A 24,660-nucleotide genomic window follows, 5' to 3' on the forward strand; every position below is an offset into this window, starting at 1 on the left:
TACTGGCTGCAAGATGCGCATAAATGACTCATTATTTATGAGTATCTTGCAGCTTCCTCCAGGAAGCTCCTTTCACCTCTACAAAATCAGTGTGTACCATGCCAGTAGCTACAATTTCAACTTTCTTCCTTTAATTCCCTACGTGCACCCAGACCACTCATCCAGAAGGATCATTCCAGAAAGGTCAAGAGAATTTTTATCAAACTTACAGAGACCCATTTCAATCTGTAGGAGCCACTGTGCAGGGACTTACTGAGATACTGCTCTACCAAGTGGTCATCACACTTAAGATCTAGGACCATGTCAATGTAACAAGAGAATCTAGGTGACTGAAATAGAATTAAGTTTGAATCCCTAAAGCATCCCTTCTGACAGAATACCATCCAGGCAGTGCACCGACCAGGGTTGCAGTAAAAGAAAAGAAAAACCCTTCTTACACAGATACAGTCAGGGTGGAATTTTGAATTTTTAAAATCAGTTTACATAAGCCACTACCATTTTTGTTCCGATCATATCCCCAGGAAGCAGTCAAGAGCAAATAACTTATGTTAGGACAGATACATTTAATCACCAAAGTTCATTACTAAGATGTATGGACAAGGAGGAGGTGAGAAATAGTTTTGAGTCGAATAAATATTGAATAGATTCAAATAGAATTTCAAATAGAAATCGTTCTGAGTCGAATTTTGAGGATGCCATTTGAAAGTTATACCACATGCATATAGATGGCAGGGAGTTTGGAAGGTCTATCAAATTATCTTGACTATAAAACCCATTTTTGAGTGCTTGCTATAAAAGGAGTACTGCTTTCTGCAAATGATCCAGAAAGCTGAAAATATGACATGGATAATTTTCAAGTACCACAACAGTATGGTCAGGGTCAGCTGATGAGACTGAACGGCCACACCGTAAGTTGAAAAGGTGTCAACAGCAGTGAAGCCACACTGAAAGCCTAAAGAGAAGTCAAAATCTGATGTTTTCAATTTGCCAAGGCAGCAGAAGCCATGCCCTATATAGTGAGGGCTCCCGCACTGTGAGTCAAACGGGTCAACTTTCGGCAGGAGCCACAAATCTGACTACAGGGGTATCAGAAATGTAGAGTCCTTTACGTGAGTGCAGTCTATGATGACAGATGCGTGACCCTGTGCAGTATGATGTTCTATCCAGGCAGCAACAGTGGCAACCTGGACAGTGCAGGCTTGATCAGCATCTTAATTCTAGTCAATTTCATCAAATAATGATCCCTTAAAATGAGTCACTTATATGCACGAGCCAGCCAGTTCGACCAGCAGCTTCTCTTTGTTTCTACAGTTTGTGGCCTCAAAGAGGAACATCTTTAATCTGCCAGTCTGTAGTTTTGCAAATGGCAGGCCAGGCAGCAAGGACTGCAGCATCTTAAATACGCTATTTCCATTTGACAAGCAAGGTTTGTTAGACCCTTCCGACCTTGTTAGTCACTGAGTCCAAGTTGACCAACCCCAAAAGGGAATAACAGGCTAGAGAATCAGAAAGTGTCCTGGGAAGGTGTTAAGTTTCAACAACAAGAGGCCAGTAAAAAACTAAAAGCTGCTTTTCAAAAGGGGTTTACCAGATAACCCTGTCAGGGAGGCAAGAGTCCAAAACCCTCATGGGTACCACTGGTAACGGCTGTCTCCTTTTGCCAGAGACTCTGTAAAACAAAATCCCCAGTCACAAACACTAGTACCTGAAAGGAGTCATCGGGGTTGTGGAACCCCAAAGATGTTAACTCCCCCTGCCTAATGTGGCTCTCTCATATTGGGAGATCCCCTACTGACTCTCATAGGATAGAGAAGTACAGTATGAAACATCAATTCCTACTATTCATTCAGATGTAGAAGCCACAATAACAATACACAGAATTATACCAAAGTGCCCACAAGGAAATGTTAGCCTCCCTTCCTAACTGAACCCTACCCAAACCACATTATTTGAATTAGAGAGTACCCATCCCCCAGTGGTAGGAATGTGACTTGGGTGCCTATACCTAAGTCATAAAAGTTTGAGCCCTCACCTCCCCAGCATACTCGGGTGCCTGTGGCCTCTGTTCCCCCTTGAGACAGCAAGACCTTGGCCTCACATCTTATCACCTTTATTCTTCAATCAGCAGAGGTTGGAGTAGAGATACAAACTAATTCTCTGTATTACAGCCCTATGTGTTCTGTGAAAAAGGCAGATGGCTTAATGGATACTTACTACAGATTATCACAGTCTGAAAGAAGTAGTACCATACACAGCCTCAGCAGTTCCGGACATGATACTAGAAATACCAGAAAAGGTGTAACGAGCCAGAGGGGACTGGTTCTCAGTGACTGATTTTGCTAATGCCTTCATTCAATCCCAACTTTTAAGAGTCTCATGCAATATGTATTCACATGGGGAGGGTCCCAATTTACATTTACTGGTTTGCCCCCAGCTTACTATCATAATCTGATTAGAAAAGAGTTGGATTTGATACAGATTTCAAGTGTTATAATATACTGTATTGATGACATGACACTGCAATTCGAGCAGCTGTCTTTGAACCAATTTCCTGACATTTGGCCTAGGACCACATGCTCAAATTCTCCTTACTATCCAGAAATAGTCATTTGTTGCCTAGTTGACCTAAAGTTGCTCAACATGCTCGCTACAAACACAAAGGATTTCTTTCAAGGCCCATTAATTGCACCATAGGTGCTTATCCTTTCTCTTCCAGAAAGCAGTGTCTCTATCAGCTCTGACCCTTGTCGTTAAAACTGTCAAAAGATCTGAGAGGTTACCTTACTTGAATGCTAACATGTTAGCCTGCCACAGTTTCATGGATGCTGGAAGCTGACATGAAACTCCTGGGTCAGAAGCAAAGAACTTTATTAAAACTCACAGCAACAGCAGTGCCCAGAGTATAAGCATGTTCTTGTGCCATTTTCCTGAGTTCCAACTCTTACAGGATAATAGAATGCCAGGTGACATCTGTATACTGTGAATTGCATTATAGGAAGGCAACTCTGAACTTAGGGAACTCAAATATTTTATAATGCAGAAAGCATGCTTGTTCATTTGCTCCAGAAGGCAACATTATCTTTATTTTCCTGAACAGTAAGTACAGCTGGCCTGTGTTCGGGAGGGAGATGCTATCTCTATTTCCAAGGCTGTAAACAAACCTTTCCTTTGCTCCAGTGTGAGACACTATCTTCCTGTTCACTGAACAACCCACCTTGAAAAGACAGTCTGGAACAAATATAGTCAGTGCTTCTGTTACCAAGACATGCAAAGATCCACATGTTTATCTCCCAACAATGACTAAGTTTCTTCAGGCCACTACCCCATCAAATAAGCTAATACAGGAAGCTAATCCCAGCTACATAAATCATATTCCCAGTCCATTTTTTGTGGACAAAGGCTTTGTGAACAAAGGATTCTTCTAAACAAAGTTTTTGAAATCTGATAAATATAACTCATTTTTAACAAATAAAGAAGTATGTGCATTCTAAAAGCACAAAAACATCTATTCAAAATGCCTTACCATTTACTTTCCTCTATTTCTCTCTGGAAAAGTGAGCTCCTGTGTTTAATAACATAAGTGAGCTCCAAATGGCTTACTCTAGAAAATGAGGTCCAAAAATTAGTTTCGTGATTCTTTTTTCTAAAATACTGGCCCCCTTTCTCTGTTCTAGTTTCCATTCCATACATAACATTATTTGTGAAAACCTATCTGGATATTGCAGGAATACTGGGACCATAATTTCATAAATAGAACATCTAAACTTGTGAACAAACTGTTACCCAGCTGCACACTGCTGTGAAGAGAGTATTTTGGGGTCTTTGATGAAAAAAGTGTTTTTGCTGGATTTGTTCTGCAAAACTTGTCATTAATCCATATCCTACCAAGTTCTTCTTACAGTAAGAATTTTACATACCAATTCAATTAAGACCATTGTTTCATTTTTTCCTGTATTAGAGAAATAATTTTACATATTCCATAAGCTTTAGAAAAAAGTATTCATAACTCACTACTTCACTTGAATTGAACAGCTACCCGTTTGTTTAATATATCACACAAAAGGAGTTTCTCTGATCTAAGAATTATTTTTAAATAACTGTTCCCTTATAAATAAGTATTTGTAAAGTAGATGAAGTACTTTTACAAGCTGGCTAACCATCAACCTACTTTCCAATTCCTCTCCTAGATGTTAGTCATCTCCCATGTACATGAAAATTTAAATGGTGTAACATCACTCAACAATATAAACTTTTCTTGCAAGACGCACTACAATTTGACAAAATGTTTGAAGAGTCCTCAAATATCATTCTTCTCCTGAATTGAATGACTAAAGCTGCACAAACTGATTATAAAGTAAAATTTAATAGATTATAAAATTTTAGATCTGAATAATAAAATTGGCTTCATTCATTAAAACTTTATTTCATGGCAGAGTTATGCAACTAGAATCCAATATAAGTTCTGGGTTAATCAGTCTATCACCAGGGTTGTAAGGCATAATAGATTCCATTTGGGGATCTCTTAAACTTCACAGGAATTTTGTAGGTCAAGACGTAAGTTATTCAAATACTCTTACATTTTCAATAATCTCTCCTTTTGGAATGCAGTTAGACAATTTTAAAAACTACTAAAGTTTCATTAATTTTTGCTAGTTTTTAGATAAGTAGCTTTAATATGTCAAGGCTCTTTTTTATTGATATAAATGTAAACAATGTTATGTCAATTACCATGTACAATGTGTTGATTTGATACATTTATATATGATTACCACTGTAGAGTTAGCTAACACCTCTATCACATAATTATCATTTTTTTGTGGTGAAAACATTTAAGATCTAGTCTCTTAGCAACTTTAAAGTACAGAATACAGTATTGTAGACTATAATTACTATGCTGTGCATTAGATCACCAGGACTTATCTATTGGTTTCAAGACTGTACCCTTAAACAACATCTCCCCAAGTCTCCCACCTCCCAGATCCTGGTGACCACCATTTTACTGCTTCTACAAGTTCAGCTCTAGCGATACAGACAACAAAACTGATACCTATCCTGAGTTGACACTGTAGTGAGGAATGGGAGTGATAGGGCATGAATAATAAATGTAAAATTTAAATTACCGGCATTCCTCAGAGATATTGTAGGTTCCATCCCAGACCACAACAACAAAATGATCATCAATAAGTCACACAAATTTTTTGTTTCCCAGTGCATATAAAAGTTATGTTCATGCTATACTGTAGTCCATTTAAGTGCTATAGCATTATGTCAAAAAAAAAAATCAATGTACATACTTTAATTTTAAAATACTACTAAAATAGGCTATCCATCATCTGAGACTTCAGTTAAGTCATAGTAGTAACAAAGATCATTGATCACAGATCACCATAACAAATATAATAACAAAAAAGTTTGAAATATTGAGAGAATTACCAAAATGTGATATAGAGACATGAAGTGAGCAATGCTGTTGGGAAAAAAAAATGGTGTCAAGAGACACTCAAAGTAGGGTTGCCACACCTTCAGTTTGTTAAAAAAAAGAAAAAGAAAAAGCAATATCTGCAAAGCATAATAAATGAGGTATGCCTGTATGTAGTATGTTAGATAATAATACTCATGAGAAAAAGGAAAAATTGAATAAAGTAAGGAGAATAAGAAATAATAGAACAGAATAAGGCAAGGTGGGGTTGGGGCTGGCGGACTACAATATTCAATAAAGAACTAGAGTAGGTTTTACTGAGAAGAACTTTATAGGGATTAAGACATTTCAAAATATTGATAGACAGGAATCAAAATAATGAATCTATATCATCCCTTTAAAATGATATCCTTATTCTTTTATTAAACTTTCCCAAGAGTTTAATCCTAGATCTAATATAGGATTTTTGTTAGAAATATAGATAAAATCTGTACAATTAAAATGCATCAATATTTTAATGTGACAAGAACTCTTAGAATTTACTTTCTTAACTTTCATATATAACATACAGCAATGTTAATTATATCTACCATATTGTACATTACATCCTCAGCACTTATTTATCTTATAACTGGAAGTTTGTAGTACCTTTTGACTGCCTTCATCCAATTTCCCCTCCCCCCTCCATATGAGATGATGGATGTTCACTAAACTTAATATGATAATCATTTAATGATTATCATTATGCTGTATACCTTAAACTTATACAGTACTGTAAGTCAATTATATCTCAAAACTGGAAGAAAAACTGCTGTATTTTATAATCGTATATAATACAGTTATGTTATATAATAGAAACTCTACCCATGCAAACATAAACAGAATTGGAAGGTAATATGTAAAAAAGATTTGTATCTTTAAAAAAAGCCTGAAGAGTATATATATCAAAAATAGGTTTAAAATACTTTAACCTGATATAAAATGAATAGAGGACATATTCTCAAAAAAAAGCACTATATACGAGTTATGAACAATATATAGCATACAGATACCCATAAATGAAAAGTTGCAAACTGTAATTGTGGGATATTCCTTTTTACTTAGAAAATTTGCAAATAATTTTTAAAAGGCAATAGTCAATGTTGGGAAATATTTTGCAATAAACTAATATGCACTACTAATAAAAATGCAAGTAGGATAAACCTTTTTGGAAAGCAATCTATGTATAAAGAGTCCTTGTATGATAGAGTAACATAATCATTCAGTTTTTTTTTCAAAAAGTACTTAACAGAACATGCTCACAACATAACATAAAATCAAAAATCCAAGTCGCAAAATCTCGAGTTTGTACAATGCACGTAAATATGTTTGTGAAAATAAACGTAGATGAAATATACATGACTCTAGAATTCAGTTTCATTTATTTATGCAAATAAATTCTTTCAGGCCTAATCTGAATCATGCCTTAGGAGTTATAATACAGGAGGGAATAACAGTGACCAACAATAGCCAACTGCCTAGCAACGAAAGTACAGCACAACTTTTTCTGTTCTGAATTTCATGTTATATATGTAATACTTCATGTCAGTTTAGGAAATTTTTTCATCAGTCCTCCAGAGAAATTTACCTACTAGTATCAGTGATTAAATTGAAGAGCTAAAATAAAGAGATCATTTTACTTTTATGTACAAACTAAGGGAACTAATTTGGCAGAAGTTCAGCTCTATTACCAGAACAACGCTATTACCTTGAAGGATTCTGCTTCCTTATATACTTAAAAAGATTTAGAGAAGTGTTTCAGTGAGGGCCCTAGGCAGTGTTACAAAACTTTTCGTTGGCGATAAAATGTTAGTGAAAATTCAAAAGGGTATTAATTTGTGATATGATGATATATCTAGAAAACATGCAACTTAACAAATATGCTTCAAGGAAAAACCACTAGCCTACACAGAGTGAAGGCACCAGTGCAAATAAGTGTTAAGAGCTTTATGAAGCATTTCTATTTTTATTATGTAAGTTTTATTATGTAAGTTTGGTTTAGCTGTTAAGTAGATATGAAAGGGTTTATTTCTGAGCTAAAGAGACTCAAAAAAGTGGATTAGAGGCTAGCTTAAGCAATCAATAGGGAGAAAATATGTTCATTAGCATACAATATATGATCTGTACTTCAGCAATTATCATTCATTATCAATTACCATAGCTTTGGTTTTACAGGTCTGGAGCAGTTCACAGTAGATGTTACTATACTAATGATGCAGAGTTTATTTTGGTGTCAAATTAATTTTAATACCTCCATAAATTACATTTGCCCTAAGTTTGTAGATACATAAAAGGCCTGAAGGGATCAATTAAACTACTGCATTATGTAGTAGAAACTATATGTTCAGGCTATAGCTTTTTTAAGAGTCACATTGGTATGAGAATGTTAATGCTACTTTTTTGATCTACTAATAAACTCCATTCATCTTTAGATAATTTTCCTTCAGAAAACTTTTATATTAGTCATTTTCACTTCTTTCCGTTTCCAAACATTTTCACAAAACTTTTAATAAGATTTGGATTTTTTTTCTCTTTGTACAATTTTGTATAATAAAAGACAAATGTAAGCCTAGTAAAATTTTCAGCAGAAAGTTGCTAAAAAACAAACAACTATCCAAAAGAAGGGAGGGAATGTTCTGGAAAGCAAGGCCAATTTCACTAAAAGTAAACAGTCTTGGAGTTGAAATATCCAAATACAAATATTGGCCATGCTGGATATGAGTGAAAAAAAAAAAAGCGATTAGGGGTACAGAGAGAAGTATGTTGAATGTCTGCTATCTAGTCAGCACTCTGTCAGGCAATGCATACTAATCTCTTATTCAGTCCTCAAATAAAGTATTATTTCCAATGTACAAGTGCAGATCTAAGACTCATTATTCACACAATGTGGTCAAGATCACCCAGTTAAGAGATAATAACACCAGGTTTTGAAATCCAAATCTCTCTAATCCTAATGAGGTTTATATAAAACATGGTTCAGACCAAAGACTGAGAAAAAAATACCTATAGGTGCCGGCAAGCAAAGGTGTGCTCAGTGATCAGTGAGGCCAACAAAGGATGTGGGAGCTGCCTGGAGGAGCTTCCACTAGACTTAAACTTTTTTTATTTTACCCTTAGTTATTTTATGTTTGTATATATTTATCAACTCCTTGTACCTGTGGCTCTTATACAACTATAAAAGTAAGTCAAATTTACAAATAATATTATAAAAGAAAAAAAAGACCTATAGGGAAATATAAACATGTTGTGTTTTACATTTATTCAGACACGATTTTACTTGCTATATAAACTCATGCACATACATGTATGTATATATACGTTTTATAATTTAGATAGATGTATAGATAGATTTATGAACAGACTTAAATGTTATAGGCATTTAGTTAGGGAACATTTATTTTTAAATACTCCAAATTCCTCAGAACTGTTTGGACAAAATTACCTTTTTAGATTCCTTGCAGCACCACATATCATATCATCGGAACTGTTATTTAATTAGACTTTTAAATATTCTAGAACTTATTCTAAAAGAGTATTTCTCTTCAAAACAAACTCATCTTAGGAAATTGTTTTCTATAAATTAGAAACGTTTTCTATATATATTTCTATATATATATAGAAATGCTTTCTATAATACTTCTATCTTTTAAAATACTTTTTAACTTTTAAAAAGGCAGTTTTAAAATAGAATAGATATGTTGTATATAATGAAATATTATATCAAAATTACTTACATTGCTCCAACTATTAATATTTTATTATATTCTAATAATTTAAAACAGAAGATAAAGATTTATTATTAAAAACAGGTTTTTGGTTTTTTAATAAACCATTGCCTTTGCAGATAATTTTAAAACAGGAGTTTGAAAATACTCATAATAATGGCAATAACATTGAAATAGGTGAACTTTCAATAGGTATTACTTTTAAAGGACAATGTTCATTTGAATAAGTATTTTAGTATAGTTTTTGAAAAAGTCAAATATTGTTTCAGCCAAACATCATAGGATGGTCACAAAATATTTACTAACAGGCAAAGATAATTCAAAATAAAGTAAGTAAACAAATGTATTCATAAAGACAATTCCAAATTAATACGTGAGTAACTTTGGGAAAAAGAAACTGTCCCTAAGTGAAGAGTGTGATGAATTACTGAAAAAGTTCAAGCTGTGAAGGTCACATATGAGTAGGCTAAATTGGGGGGGGGGATATTTTAGACATTATAATCATGTAGTCCAATGCTTAATTTGGAATGAAAACTCTGCATAATGAAAACTAGGTCTTAAAACTGGAACTCAAACATGTCATCTGAGGACAAAGAGAATTGTAGGAATCACGCAGTGCTACAGGGTAATGATTTGTTGACACATCAGTATCCAAAAGATCAGATCCAATTCTCAGAATCTTTTTCTAAGTGTATTCCCATATGCCTTATAAGCTTTCGTTTATAGACTAGTCTTTTAGTTTTGGGGGTTATTTTTCACTAAACTTAAAAACTAAACAGAATATGAATCTCTCAATCACATATGTTTTTAAGTTGTTTAGTGTTCACTGAGATTAAATTAAATCATTAAAGAAAAAAGTACGATAAATTTGAGATTCACAAGACCATTTGGGATAAAAATGAGTAAATGTCAGCATAAAACTTCTAAATTTGGAATTTTCTTCTTTTCCAGTCAATTGATTCTTACAGAGAACTAATTCTTGTAAAGATCTTAGTTATCAAAAAAAATTCTTGATAAAATAAAAATGAATTGCACTAAATGCTTATTTGAATATAGTTTCTAAAAATACAAATACTACAACCTTTAAATAATTAAGCATTTTAAATCTCTATGAAAAAATATAAGTAAACACAGATTATTATAATATGTAACACATAAGTATGTTCAGAAAACTAGAACTTGGAATTGGGTGACTCAGACATAAATTACAAATTTTAACCTGGGAATCCAGTTTATCTACTTGACCCAGAACTTTCTAGTTTAAGAGATTAAAAAATACCATTGATATTTTAAACAGTGTTGAGATATAACTGATACATTTTAAATTATATATATTTTTGCTTGCTTATATACAGATTTTCAGGTTTAGACTGTTACAAATTAAGCTGCTATGAACATTAGTGTACAAGTCTTTGTATAAACATATGCATTCATTTCTCCTAGGAATGGAATGGCTGGATCAAACAATAGATGTATATTTTATTTTTCTACTGTAACCTTAAATTATGTTTTGTACCAAATTATAATGACTATACTAACATGACTAGATAAATTTATGAATAGCTAATATTTGTTTAGCATTATTGGATGACACTAGATCTTTGAAAGTTTGTTCAAATTTTTATCTGACATTCTAAATTAGAATACTCTAACCATGAAAATCTGTAGTTTTTTTGAATTTTAAGCTTATAGAAAAGTTGTAAAAGGGTACAAAAGTTTCCTTATATCTCTCACTCAGTTGCCCTAATATTAACATCTTTCACAAAGTTAGTGCAATTATCAAGAGCAAGAAGTTAACATTGGTACAATATATTAAGTAAAATAAGATCTCTCTTAAATCTCTCCAGTTTTTTGACTGATAACCTTTTCTCTTCTAGGACCTTATCTATATCACATTTAGTTGTCATTTCTCTTTGACTCCTCCAGTCTGAAACTGGTCTTTAGTCTTGCCTTTCCTCCATGATCTTGACACTTTTGCAGGGTATGATCAGTTATTTTGTAGAATGTCCCCTAATTTGGGTTTCTCTAAAGTTTTTTTTATGATTGGAATAAGCTATACACGCTTGGCAATATTACCATAAAAATGATGTGTATCTTTTTAAGAAAAGAAACTACCAATCTGTTTTCCAAAGTGTTTATGCCACTTGGCATTCCCATAATCAGTGGTATCATCAGTCTTTTTAGTTTTAACAATTCCAGTGGTATGACGTGGTACCTGTAGTGGTATGTTGAGCTTCCTTTCACGTGTTATATGCCACCCATATGTCTTCTTTGGTGAAGTGCCTGTTCAAACCTTTTATCCATTTTTAATTGAGTATTTTATTATTAAGTTTTAAGAGATCTTTATATGTTCTAAACACAAGTCCTTTGTTGGATATATACTTTGCAAATAATTTCTACCTATGGTTTACCTTTTCATTTTCATAATGTCTTTCAAATTGCAAATGGATTTTTTTGGTCTAATATTGACATTTTTCTTTTATAGTTTGTGCTTCCTTTTTAAGTAATTTTTACTAAACCCAAGATTTCTGATGTTTTCTTCTAGAAGCTTTAAGTTTTATCTCTTAAATTGAGGTCTATTTTAAATTATTTTCCATTTTAACAAAAATTGAGGTAAGATTGAGGTTCATTTTTTTGCATATGGTCATCAACCATTCCAGCATCATCTGTCACTATTTATATCAGGATAGAAGCATGTACTAGAAAAAAACAGGTATGCAGTCCAAAAACACTTTGAAATTCTCAAATATTCTTCTAATAACACAATATTTAATCGTTATATAGTTTACTGATCATATTCTCCATTGTCATCTACTTAGGGTATTTTCAAACTTTTGCCATTGAAAGTAAATTTGTGAAGAAGATATTTATAATATCTGTATACATATCTCTATTATACTAAGGCAAATTTCTAGAAATGTAATTTCTGTGTAAAATGACATATACATTTTTAAAGATCTTGGTATATACAAACAACTTACCTTCCACAAAGCTTATTCCACATTACTTCCCATCCAATATAGTATTAACATTATTTTGTTTACAAATTTGTTAACTAAAAAACAATTTTTTTTTAATTGCATTTGTTAAGTTACTGACTATACTAGAAAGCTACAGGAATCCAAACAGTACGGTACTGGCACAATAACAGTAATACAGATCAATGGAACAGGATAGAAAGTCCAGAGATAAACCCACGCACCTATGGTCACCTAATATATGATAAAAGAGGTAAGAATATACAATGGAGAAAAGACAGTTTCTTCAATAAGTGGTGCTAGAAAAACTGGAAAGCTACATGTGAAAGAATGAAATCTGAACATTCTCTAGCACCATACACAAAAACAAACTCAAAATGGATTAAAGACCTAAATGAAAGACCAATACTAAAAAACTCTTAGAGGAAAACATAGGCAGAACAGTCGCTGACATAAATCACATAACTTGCAGCAAGATCTTTTGATCCACCTCCTAGAGTAATGAAAATAAAAACAAAAATTAAAAAAATGGGACCTAATTAAACTTAAAAGCTTTTGCATAGCAAAGGAAACCATAAACAAAACAAAAAGACAACCCACAGAATGGGAGAAAATATTTGCAAATGAAGCAACCAACAAGGGATTAATCTTCAAAATATACAATCAGCTCATGCAGCTTGATATCAAAAAAACAAACAACCTAATCAAAAAATGGGCAGAAGATCTAAATAGACATTTCTCCAAAGAAGACATACAGATGGCCAAGAGGCACATGAAAATACGCTCAACCTCACAAATTATTAGGGAAATGCAAATCAAAACTACAAGGAGATATCACCTCACACCAGTCATAATGGCCATCATCAAAAAGTCTACAAATAATAAATGCTGGAGAGGGTGTGGAGAAAAGGTAACCCTCCTACACTGTTGGTGGGAATGCAAATTGATACAGCCACTATGGAGAACAGTATGGAGGTTCCTTAAAAAACTAAAAATAGAGCTACCATATGATCCAGCAATCCCACTCCTGGGCATATATCTGGAGAAAACCATAATTCAAAAAGATACACGTACCCCAATGTTCACTGCAGCACTATTTACAATAGCAAGGACATGGAAGCAAACTAAATGTCCATCAACAGAAGAATGGATAAAGAAAGTGTGGTACCTATATACAATAGAATATTACTCAGCCATAAAAAAGAACAAAATAATGCCATTTGCAGCAATATGGATGGACCTAGAGATTGTCATACTGAGTGAAGTAAGCCAGACAGAGAAAGACAAACATCATATGATATTGCTTATATGTGGAACCTAAAAAAATGTTACAAATGAACCTATTTACAAAACAGAAATAGAGTCACAGATGTAGACAACAAACTTATGGTTACCAAGGGGGAAAGGGGGAAAGAAGGGATAAATTGGGAGATTGGGATTGACATATACACACTACAATATATGATATAGATAACTAATAAGAACCTACTGTATAGCACAGGGAACTCTATTCAATACTCTGTAACAGCCTATATGAAAATAGAATCTAAAAAAGAGTGGATATATGTATATGCAAAACTGATTCACTTGCTGTACAGAAGAAACTAAACACAACACTGTAAATCAACTATACTCCAATAAAAATTAATTTAAAAAAAGAAAAAAATAGATTAGGATGGCTATTGTCAAAAGAAAAAATATAACAAAGGTCGGTGAGATGTGGAGAAATTGTAACATTCTGTACACTGTTGGTGGGAAGGTAGAATGAAGCAGCTGCTATGGAAAAGAGTATGGCGGTCACCCCCAAAATTAAAAATAGAACTGCCATATGATCCAGCAATCACACTGCTGGGTATATAATCAAAGGAAATGAAATCAGTATCTCATCTCAAAGAGATATCCACACTCCTGTATTCCTGGCAGCAGGTTCACAATAGCCAAGATATGGAAACAACCTAAATGTCCATTGATGGATGAATGGATAAAGAAAATGTTATATATATATATATGTATGTGTGTGTGTGTGTATATATATATATATATATACACACACACACGCATATATGAAAGAAGGAAATCCTGCTACATGCAACATCGATGAACTTGGAGGACATTGTGCTAAGTGGAATAAGCCAGTCACAGGACAAAGACTGCATAATCATACTTATATCAGGTATTTAGAGTAGTCAACATCATAAAAGCAAAGAGTATGTTGGTTGGTAACAGGAGCTGGCAGGAGGGGGAAATGAGTTGTTGTTCAAGGGGTATAAAGTTTCAGTTTTGCAAGATGAATGAGTTCCAGAGATCTGCTGTGCCTCTAGTTAACAATACGGCATTGTACACTGAAAAATTTAAGAGTAGTATTATTCAGTTCAGGACTAGAGGTGAGGATGGTTAGGTGTGGGGAGGGAAGGAATTGTCTTTCTTCTCTGACTTCATTTCAGGGTTTTATTCTTATTTTTTTATTTTTTTATTTATTTTATTTATTTTATTTTACTTCCCACAGAAACTTTGGAAAATAGTTTTCTAATTCCCATTTCAGGGAGTTAGTCACTAATATTAACACAGTTCATCAGTGGCTGGGCTGGGGTTCAACTATGAATGTCTGACTCCAAAGTCAAATATCTTTCCAATATTGCCTCTTCTGCAATAAAGTGTTTTGAATCATTTAAAAATAAATAAAATAAAATTGCATTTGTTAAGTTATTGATATGGTCATTTTTTCATATATAACTAAATTTGCTTTTTCTTTTGTGAATGATTTTCTTAGGAGTCTCACAATTTTCCTACTGTTAAGAAAGCTAAACATATACCTAAAATATTGTCCCCCATGCTTGTTATATATGCTGCAAATTTTCCCCCCAAAATTTGTTTGCCTTTCATAGTATTGATATGTAAGGCGTTGTCATACAGAATCCTTATTATTAGATACTTAGAGCTTTCACTTTTTTGTTTGTGCTTCTGTATGTAGAATAAAAGCCTTGAGACCAGCTAAAGCACCATGAGATCAGCTGAAGCGCCATGAGACCAGTTAAAAATATAATGACGTGGAACATTCTAACACAGTAAGTCAGAAAAACAGATTACAAAAAGAATATATCCAATATGAAAACAGCTGTATTTTAAGGACATTGGATTTTTCATCTTTTTTCCCCAAATTGTTAATGACCATTGCTTTGTTATGGTGGTAACACAAGTGACTTTTTAAAAAATTTGTCTATTTCCCACATTTTCTATCATGAATTTTTATCACTTTATCATCATAAAGTGATTATTAAAGAAGCCGAACAATCTTCCCCAGAAGTTTTTTTGGGGGGTATCATATACGTGTTAATAAAAGCTCTATCAACACTATGGCTTCTTAGTAAGTATTCTATTAAGTTTGCTGAATAAACTTTCCAAGTTTCCTGACATTCTATTAGGGTAACTGAACCAATATTCATTTCCAACTGTGTTAGATAAGAAATTAACATTTTTTTCTCACATTACTTCAGCTATGTTCATATACTGTGCCTTAAACACTTCAGATGTAATTCAATTCTATCCACATTATAGGCCTATTTAGTGACCTTGAGTCTATTTGAACCATAATGTTTTAAGTCAACTAAGCATGTGTGAGATCTAGAATAAGAGAATATACACAAGCTAGCCAGGCTGCTGCTGTTTTATACTATTGCTACCATGCTGTTCTCTCCTGGGTGATTATTATCTCATTAACTTTTAAACCCGTTTGGAAATAATTTACTCAAAATTTAGGCTTAATTAAACATTATTTAGGGTCACTGTAACACTGGGAGCCAATCTTATTTAAATTTTAACTTTTAGAACTCTACCATAATAAGTAGGAAATCATTTATTTTGTAAAGAAAGAACATGACCCTATTACTCAGTTGTAATTAAGATGGATGTGAATCAACTCCTGAAATTCTTTGTGGCATTCGCTGCAAGCCATCACTTCCTTGACAAAACAGCCCGATTTTTCATTAATTAAGCAGTGTGTTTGCTAACAGGATAGGCAGCAGTTTTTCCTATAATATTTCTAGGATGCCTAACAACCAGTCACTAGTCAAATTTGGGGCGCAGGATTAGAAAAATTAGTTTTCCAGAGTTAGAGAATACAAGTGACTGTACTAGTGGGTCAGTGGATGTAGAAAGACTGAAAACTGACTAAAGTTCAAAGGATGTATTTCGTAAGTGTGTCAGGAGACTGATCTCAACAGGGGTCACCGATGGAGCATGCTAACGTGAGTGACTAAAGTTTAGACAGAAAGAAATATTTATACACATCTTAAAATAATCATATTAGCATTCAGTGAGAAGGTAGTATGAATCCAAGGTAACTGCCTAAGGATGAAAAAGTCTAGTATTCAAAACACGAGGCACTGTGCTATGAACTGCAGAGAGACTGAGATATATTGAATAGAATCTGGTTTGACATACTTTACTACCTATGTGTCTTTGAGAAAGTTATCTTACCAGGTGCCTCAGTTACACATTCGTACTTTAATAAAGACAGAAGTTTAAATCAGGTAATCTCTTCAGAGATCTCCAGGTAATCTCCAGCTCAATTGAATCCTAAAACAGCAATGAACAGAGAATGTACTCAAACAACAGTATCTGCTTACTTGAAAGATTAAATTTAAAATCTTTAAACTATAAAATTTTAACAATGGTCCCCATCTCCTCTCCCTAGGCAATGGGATTATAGATGACTTTTATTTTTCCTTGTACTTGCTGCATTGCTGACTTTTTTTTTTGAAATCAGGGTTGGGGGGAATAGTAATTACTTTAAAAAGGGATAAAAGAAAACTCAGTCATATCAGAACCTTCTGGGACATTAGATTTGGAATTAAAACTTGGACAAGTGATTCTGATATTTAGCTAGACCCTAAGGTACTGGTGCTCTTTCTTGGCTTCACTTTATAATCACTTGGGGGAGCTTATAGAAAATATCCATGCCTCAGTCCCATCCCATGGGATTTCAATTTAATTGATCTGGTATGTGACCCAAATATTTGCCTTTTTTAAAAGAGCTCTTCAAATGATTCTATTGTGTAGTCAATAGTAAGCAATACTTCTCTGAAACAGAGCTAAGAATTAGTATTGTCTGAGATATGATACCTTTTGGACAAAATAGCTGGAACAATTTGCTACTTTAGAAAATGTAGCATTTGAGGATTATCTAATCTCCATAGACCAAAATTTTTTTTAAAAGGAAACTAATTATTTTTTACATGCTGGGAAATAGAATATTAGAAGCTCCATCTTTGAGAAAGGAAAGTATATCAGAAATATGTCTCCCATAAGGGAATCATCTATAACTAAGAAGTGGGCACAATGCACGTCACCAGGATCTTGAGGAATATCATTTATTCAGACACTGAATTATAATTTTCTTCTCTGTGCTAGTAACTGAAACTAAACACCAGTAAACTGAAAAATTTTTAGACTTTTACCACCTAATCAAAGGGAAATGTGTCAAATGATTAAATTAGTGTCTTCTGCATATCTTATTTATTCTTGACACTTATTATACACCAGTAACCATAGTCTTACAAATGCCATCTTATTTTCATTCATTTATTCAATAGTGATTATCTATCACATAGCAGGTATTAGGGATGATACTAGAGATGTAAGCATACATTAAAATTTGCAAGATAGTGGAGAAGTAAATGGGAGACTTGAATGCCATATGGTCAATGCTAGAATCAGATGAGCCCTGAGTACCAGAGGGCCCATATAGGAGAAACACACAACCCAGTCATGAGGGGCTAAGCTTTCCCAGGGGCATTTTCAAGTTAAAACAAAAAAAATCCAACTTTCAAGAAAGCTAATATTTAATCAAATGAGTCAGGGAGAAAAGGAAAAAGTAGGTGAGGAGGTAAAGAAGAGATCTGGAAGGGTCACTGCTATAGGGCAGATGCATGAGTATATACGGTTGTAGAAAAGAGAGCACGGCATTTCCATGGAAAAGTAAGTTATTCAGCTCACTGAAGTATGTGTGAATTATAGTACGGATTGCTGTATTAGTCAGGGTTCTCAGAGAAGCAACCAATAGGTAATCTCTTCGTCCTCTCTCTCCACACACAAGGATTGAATGAGGCCCCACCCACATTGAGGAGGTCAATTAGTTTTTCCTCAGTCCACTGATTCAAATGCTAATCTCATAGAGAAACACATTCACAGATACACCCAGAAATATTTAATATGGGTATTCCATGTATCACTCAAGTGTATTCCATGTATTGCATGTATCACTCATTAAATTAAACAACATATTAATGAAGAAAAAGACAGAAACAGAGTCAGATCAGATCTTAGTTGGCTCCAGGAAATTTGGGTTTTATTCTTAGTGCAGTAGGGAAATACTCAAGGACTGAGGAGAAGTAAATGATTGGATTTTCATTTTAGAGAGGTTATGCTGACTCTTGGGTAGAGAATAGGTTGGAGGAGGGCATGGTTAATTTCAGTAGACCAGCTGTGAAGCAGTTGTTATCATCTAGGTAAAATATAATAATAATGGCCAGTATTAAAGTAGCAGCAGTTATATTTCTCATCCTTACTTTCTGATATAGCTATAATTATTCCCTTTTGACAGATAAGGAAACTGAAGCTCAAAATATTTTAGTAACTTACACAGCTAATATGGGCCCGGATTGAGATTTGATCCTAGAATTATTGATATCAAAGCCTAAACTTTGGTATAAATGAGAGAATTGATAAGTGGCTAGAAATGAGTGCTATATTTATCTAACACCATAATTCATTCATTTTTGTTCAATCAAAACATTTCATAGACATATATTGAGCACTCACCACTTATAGTTCTTCATGCCAGGAATTTACAGAAATAAAAATGAATGAGAGGGCTTCCCCGGTGGCACAATGGTTAAGAATCCGCCTGCCAATGCAGGGGACACGGGTTCTATCCCTGGCCCTGGAGGATCCCACATGCCACGGAGCAACTAAGCCCGTGCACCACAACTACTGAGCCTACCTACGCGTCTAGAGCCCGTGCTCCACAACAAGAGAAGCCACGACAATGAGAAGCCGGCTCACTGCAACGAAGAGTAGCCCCCGCTCTCCGCAACTAGAGAAAGCCCGCACGCAGCAATGAAGACCCAACACAACCAAAAATTTTAAAACAATTAAAAATTTTAAAAATGAATGAGAGCATTGCTCTCAAGTGCTCAGTAAATAAGCCCAGTCTTTTTGCTGTAGGGATTCTTATCTTATGGGTTGCCTAATTATGAGTTAATTTCATAAGCTAACAGAGCTTCCTGTTTATCAGGTAACAAAGATTTTATGTAGAAGCTCTGCATAGTATTTATTAAAGTGGTATGCTACACATATTTTGTGCCAGATGTTCTACATTACTAAACATACACTCTCCATATGCTCTTTGAGATTGAACGAATCCTAAAATCCAGACTGAACGAATCCTAAAATGCTACGGTTAAATAATTTATAGATAGAATGGCTACTGACTTTGGATAAAATAAATTTTAAAGGAGTTGTATTTTGCAGTATAGAGATTGCCAATAATATAGCATATCTGAGTATAAAGTTGATCAATCCTTTATTGGTATACAACTACAGTGTAGTTGGCAGATCAAATAACTGCCTGAAGTTTAATATACATTAATTCTTTTCTGGGAAAATATATATCCTCCTCAACATTTTTATAATTTCCCCAAAATCTTATTCCCAGTATTTAGCCCTCCTTTTTCCTTTAAAAAAGCGGAGGCTTTACCTTCAATAACACTCAATTTTCTTACCTTTACTTTATATTTCCCTTTTCCTGAAAATGAGCCTACCTGTAGAAGACTGATGTAAAGAGCATTTCTTCTCTCAGAAAAATTATTGTTATGGATTGAATTATATCCCCCCAAAATTCATATCAGATTCTTATCTCTAGTATCTCAGAATGTGACTTACTTGGAAATACAGCTCTTAACAGATGTAATTAAGATGAGGTCATTAGAATGGCTCATAATCCAGTTTGATTGGTGCCCTTATAAAAAGGGAAATTTGGACACAGACAGGGAGAACTCCACATGAAGATGAAGGAAGAGATGGGGTGACTCTTCTGCAAGCCAAGGCCTGCCAAAGCTTGCCAGCAAACCACCAGAAGCTAGGGGAGAGATAGGGAACAGATTCTGCCTCATGACCCTCAGAAGCAATCAATCCTTCTGACACTTGGATCTTGACTTCTAGCCTCTGAACCATGAAACAATAAATTTCTGTTGTTTAAGCCACAAAGTTTATGGTACTTTGTTACGGCAACCATAGCAAACTAACACAGGAATGAACTGTAAATAAAGCATCAGCTATTCTGCTTGTAATTCATTTTACTTGCTGACTCCCCTAGACAGCAGATCTCAGATTAATTTAACTTTTCCCTGTAATAATACTACTAGCAGGATACATATGAAAATCAGAAGTAACAATAAGTATTTAACAAAGACGTTCCATAGAAATATTAATTCCATAGGATATGAGAAGTGTTAATTGAAAAAGCCTTCGGACAGCAAGCCATTTGGAAAGAACCAAGTTAAAATTAGATTTCTCTGTTACAGGATTTTTCAGAGTCCTTCACATGTTAAAATGTATTGTGAATTAACCAGAGAAGATTACCTCATAAGGATAAAAAGCATACTCTAATGCAGTTACCTTGACATGGCTATTTTGATGCAGCCATTTTTAAGCTGTGTCTAAATGACACTGTCAAAATAAAAATACTTATAATGTATTCAGCAAACAACTCAAACAATCATTTCATAACTAAGGGTACCCAAAGTATAGGGAACTTTCACTTTTTACTTCATTTCTGTATCATTTGAAATTTTTGTAGGTATGACTTACTTTTAAAATCAAGAAAAACAATTTTAAGGCTTTTCAGAATTATGTGTTTGTTCTATCTTTCAAAACCTTCAATTCTTCAATATAAGTGGTTTAATATTATAAACATATGTATGTATATGAGGATGTATGTGTGTGTATATGTATACATATGTATTTTTATCAAATATGTATGAAAAAGGTGTTATATAAAGAGCATGTACGTTTTCCAAATCATCAAATGGGTAATATAAAAACCAGTATTATATAGATGTACTAACTGAATGACAAAATACAAGTGAGATTTCCACTTTTAGTAATGGGTGACTATGTTATTTGGACCAGCCCTTCCATTAAAGGCAATTACATAAGCAAGATAAGCTTATTACATTGTGTGTGTGTATATATGTGTGTGCATGTGTGTGTGTTTTCTCTAAGCATCAAAGAGCTAAGAACTAAAGCATCGACATGAAGAACTACTGGGTCAAGATCCAGGAAAAGATAGGAAGGAATGTAAGAAGGTGAGCTGAAATGTCAGGTTATATTTTCTTGGGGTGTTTCTATTCAGTAACAAGTCAGAGCAGTGGTTCCGAGAGCCATGATGGCCCAGGGAGACAAAAGCGGTCTAGTGTCCACTGAGGATGGAACTCTGGTACACTACTCTATATGTTGAGCTGGAACTCAAAGGAATTCATCCTAGGAAAAAGGACAAACTGAAATTTAACAACTCCACACAGATAAGTAAAACCAGATAAAAATTACTTCACATACAGGGGAACTACATATAAATGGTGACGGACACTTCTCACTAGAAACACAGTAGGCCAAAGACTATAGAACATCTTTTAAAGTCTTGAAAGAAAAAACAAAACTGTCAACCTGAAATTCTGTATCTAATTAACATTCTCAAAAATAAGGAGAAAATAAAGACATCACAATTTACAAAAGCTGAAAGAATACATTGTATAAAAGCCTTAACCACCATAAATGCTAATGGGAGTTCATTAAACAAATAACAATATTATAAACTGTATGCCAATGAGTTATATAACTTGTATAAAATGGACAAAGGCCTTGAAAACTATAACTTCCCAAACCTTATACATGAAATTTTCTAAAAATCTTAGTAGCTGTATACATTTTAAAACTGAATTTGTAAATACATTTACTAAAAAAAATCTTCAGAAAGAAGATTCCAAGCCCAAAAGGTGTCACTAATGAATTCTACAAAACATGTGAAGACAAAATAATTTTATACAAACTTTTTCAGAAAACAGAAAAAGAACATTTCTCAACTTGTTTTATTAGGCCAGCATAACCCTAATGACAACAACAAAACTAAAATAGTACCAATAAAAAAATTATAAAACAATATTCCTCATAAACATTGACAGAAAATTAGTATTTGTAAATTACATCAAACAATATAGAAAAGGATGATTGTGACTACATGAAGTTCATCCTAATAAAGGTTGTTAAATTAAAACATTTAAAAATAATGTAATTAATTAAATTAGAATAAAAGAAATATTTGTCACAGTAGATGCAGAAAATAGCACTTGACAAAATTCAATTCCTTTTCATGATAAAAATTCTCAATGACTGAAAACAAAAGGAACTTCCTCAGTACGATGAAAAGCATCTATAAAAAGCGTATGACTAATATACTTCATGGAGCAATTTTGAATGCCTTTGCTCTAAAATTGAGACAAGGCAAGATTACTTCCCCTAAGTTCAAAATGACTCTCACCACTTTCATTCAATATTAAATTCAAAGCTTCAGCTAGTTCAGTATGGCAAGAAAAAAATAGGAAACATTAAAATTGTCCTTATTCAAAGACAACTGTCTATGTAGAAAATCTTAAGGAATCTACCAAAAAAAAAAAAAAGGATTCTACTTACATGGGTGTGGGTGTATGCTAAAACTCATCAGCCTCACTTTATATTACATAACTTACAACTCAACAAACCTGTTTTTGAAAAAATGTCAATGTAACTCATGCATGGTCACATAGTAATAATTCTGCTACTGCTGCCCGACCAGCATTCAAAACTAATGTACAATCTAAATTTTCTAGGACATTAATGTTCTAGGAAACATCACAACTAATGAAATAAAGAAAACAAATGGGCAGAGGCAGAAGTTGACTGCAATGCAATTGCAACAAAGGCCTCAGCTCACCCCATGGGGCCTTCAGTTTTCTGAAACTGAGTCAAAAGGGCTGGACCTTTGGACCTTCTTACCCATTAACCAGTAATGAACTGTGGTGGCTGTCTCCATAGACAGGGCATAACCTTAAGTGATGTAGCTCTCTTAGGCCAGAGGAAATTACTGGAGAGGATCTCAACTATGAGACTTTGGCAGGAGTTAGGAATGTAAGTGTCTCATGCCTAAAAAATCCATTCAAGTCCAACTCTTGTCGCTCTCGAAAACATTTTGTATACTAACTGCACCCCGTCTGGGAATAGCTCCACCAGTATTCTGGTTGATCTTCCTATTTTGGTTGATCTTTCTTCCTCTAGTATTCTGGTTGATCTAAGAAGATGGGCTAAATAAACAGTTGGTCTTGAGTGTTTAAATGGTACTTATCTCCCCATTTATACTTTCTAGATTTCCTCATCCTTGGCTCATCCTCCACTGCCCTAGGAGGCTTATCTGGTGGAGGGGTTGGGGCTGTGACCCAGACTCTCAACCATAAGGAATATGAGCTCCTAGTCATCATGCCCTTCTCAGGCTGCAATTGTCAATTTATCATCAAAATTGAGCCTAAAAATATGAAGAAATCACATGTTTTCCTAAGAGATCACATGTTTTCCTCACATATGCTAACCTGCCTGCATTATTTAACAGCATCACTACATCCTCCTGTTAATCAGAGTCAATTATTCCTATCCAGGGTAGTAACTCTTTTCCTTGATCCTGTTCTCTTGGCCCAAGAAGCCCAAATATACCATAGTGTTCAGCTATGGCATAAAGTTTAATATGCTCTTGCTATGTGTCCTCTGATAGAAGTAACCTCTCTCTGAGAAGTAGGACCTCTAGATTCACAGGGGCTGGAGCCACGGGGATGGGCAACACACATTCCTCCAGTCCCTCACAGGTAACAATGGAATACAGAGCCAATCCCACTTCCACCCCTTCAGAGCCCATGTATCATAACTGTTGAACACAGCCCCGAAAACAATCATAAGGAGAGGGAATCTACTAAATCCTGGAGTTGCATCTTAGAGTATGGTACACACATCCTTGCAACACTTTATCTCAAGTTAGCATCTCAGCTGCACCTTCAGACAGCCGTTTCATCATTGTATCAGGATACATAATCATATCCCCATTGCTGGAACTTTTTCTATGAAGTCCCTTCTGGCTCTATTTATACCCAGTCCTCTACTTACCACTGCCACTGGGCACAGGCAAGGGCAGAAGGAACAAATAAGTTGTAAAAGCAGGGGGCTCAGACCCCCATGTCCAGTGTTGTGTGGGTAAAAATGTCTAAAAGCTGGCTCTCCAGATTAAAGAAGCCCCAGAGTTAGAGCATTTTACAATTTCCTGGGTGTAAATATGCCCACCAAGGCTGATTTCAAGCTACCAGTGTGACTTCACTCAACAGGTTTGGGAAAACATGTTTCTCCACAGCACCTCTCACTTATGCCA

This window comes from Lagenorhynchus albirostris, chromosome 6 (assembly GCF_949774975.1).
Source record: "Lagenorhynchus albirostris chromosome 6, mLagAlb1.1, whole genome shotgun sequence".
Classification (NCBI taxonomy): Eukaryota; Metazoa; Chordata; class Mammalia; order Artiodactyla; family Delphinidae; genus Lagenorhynchus; species Lagenorhynchus albirostris.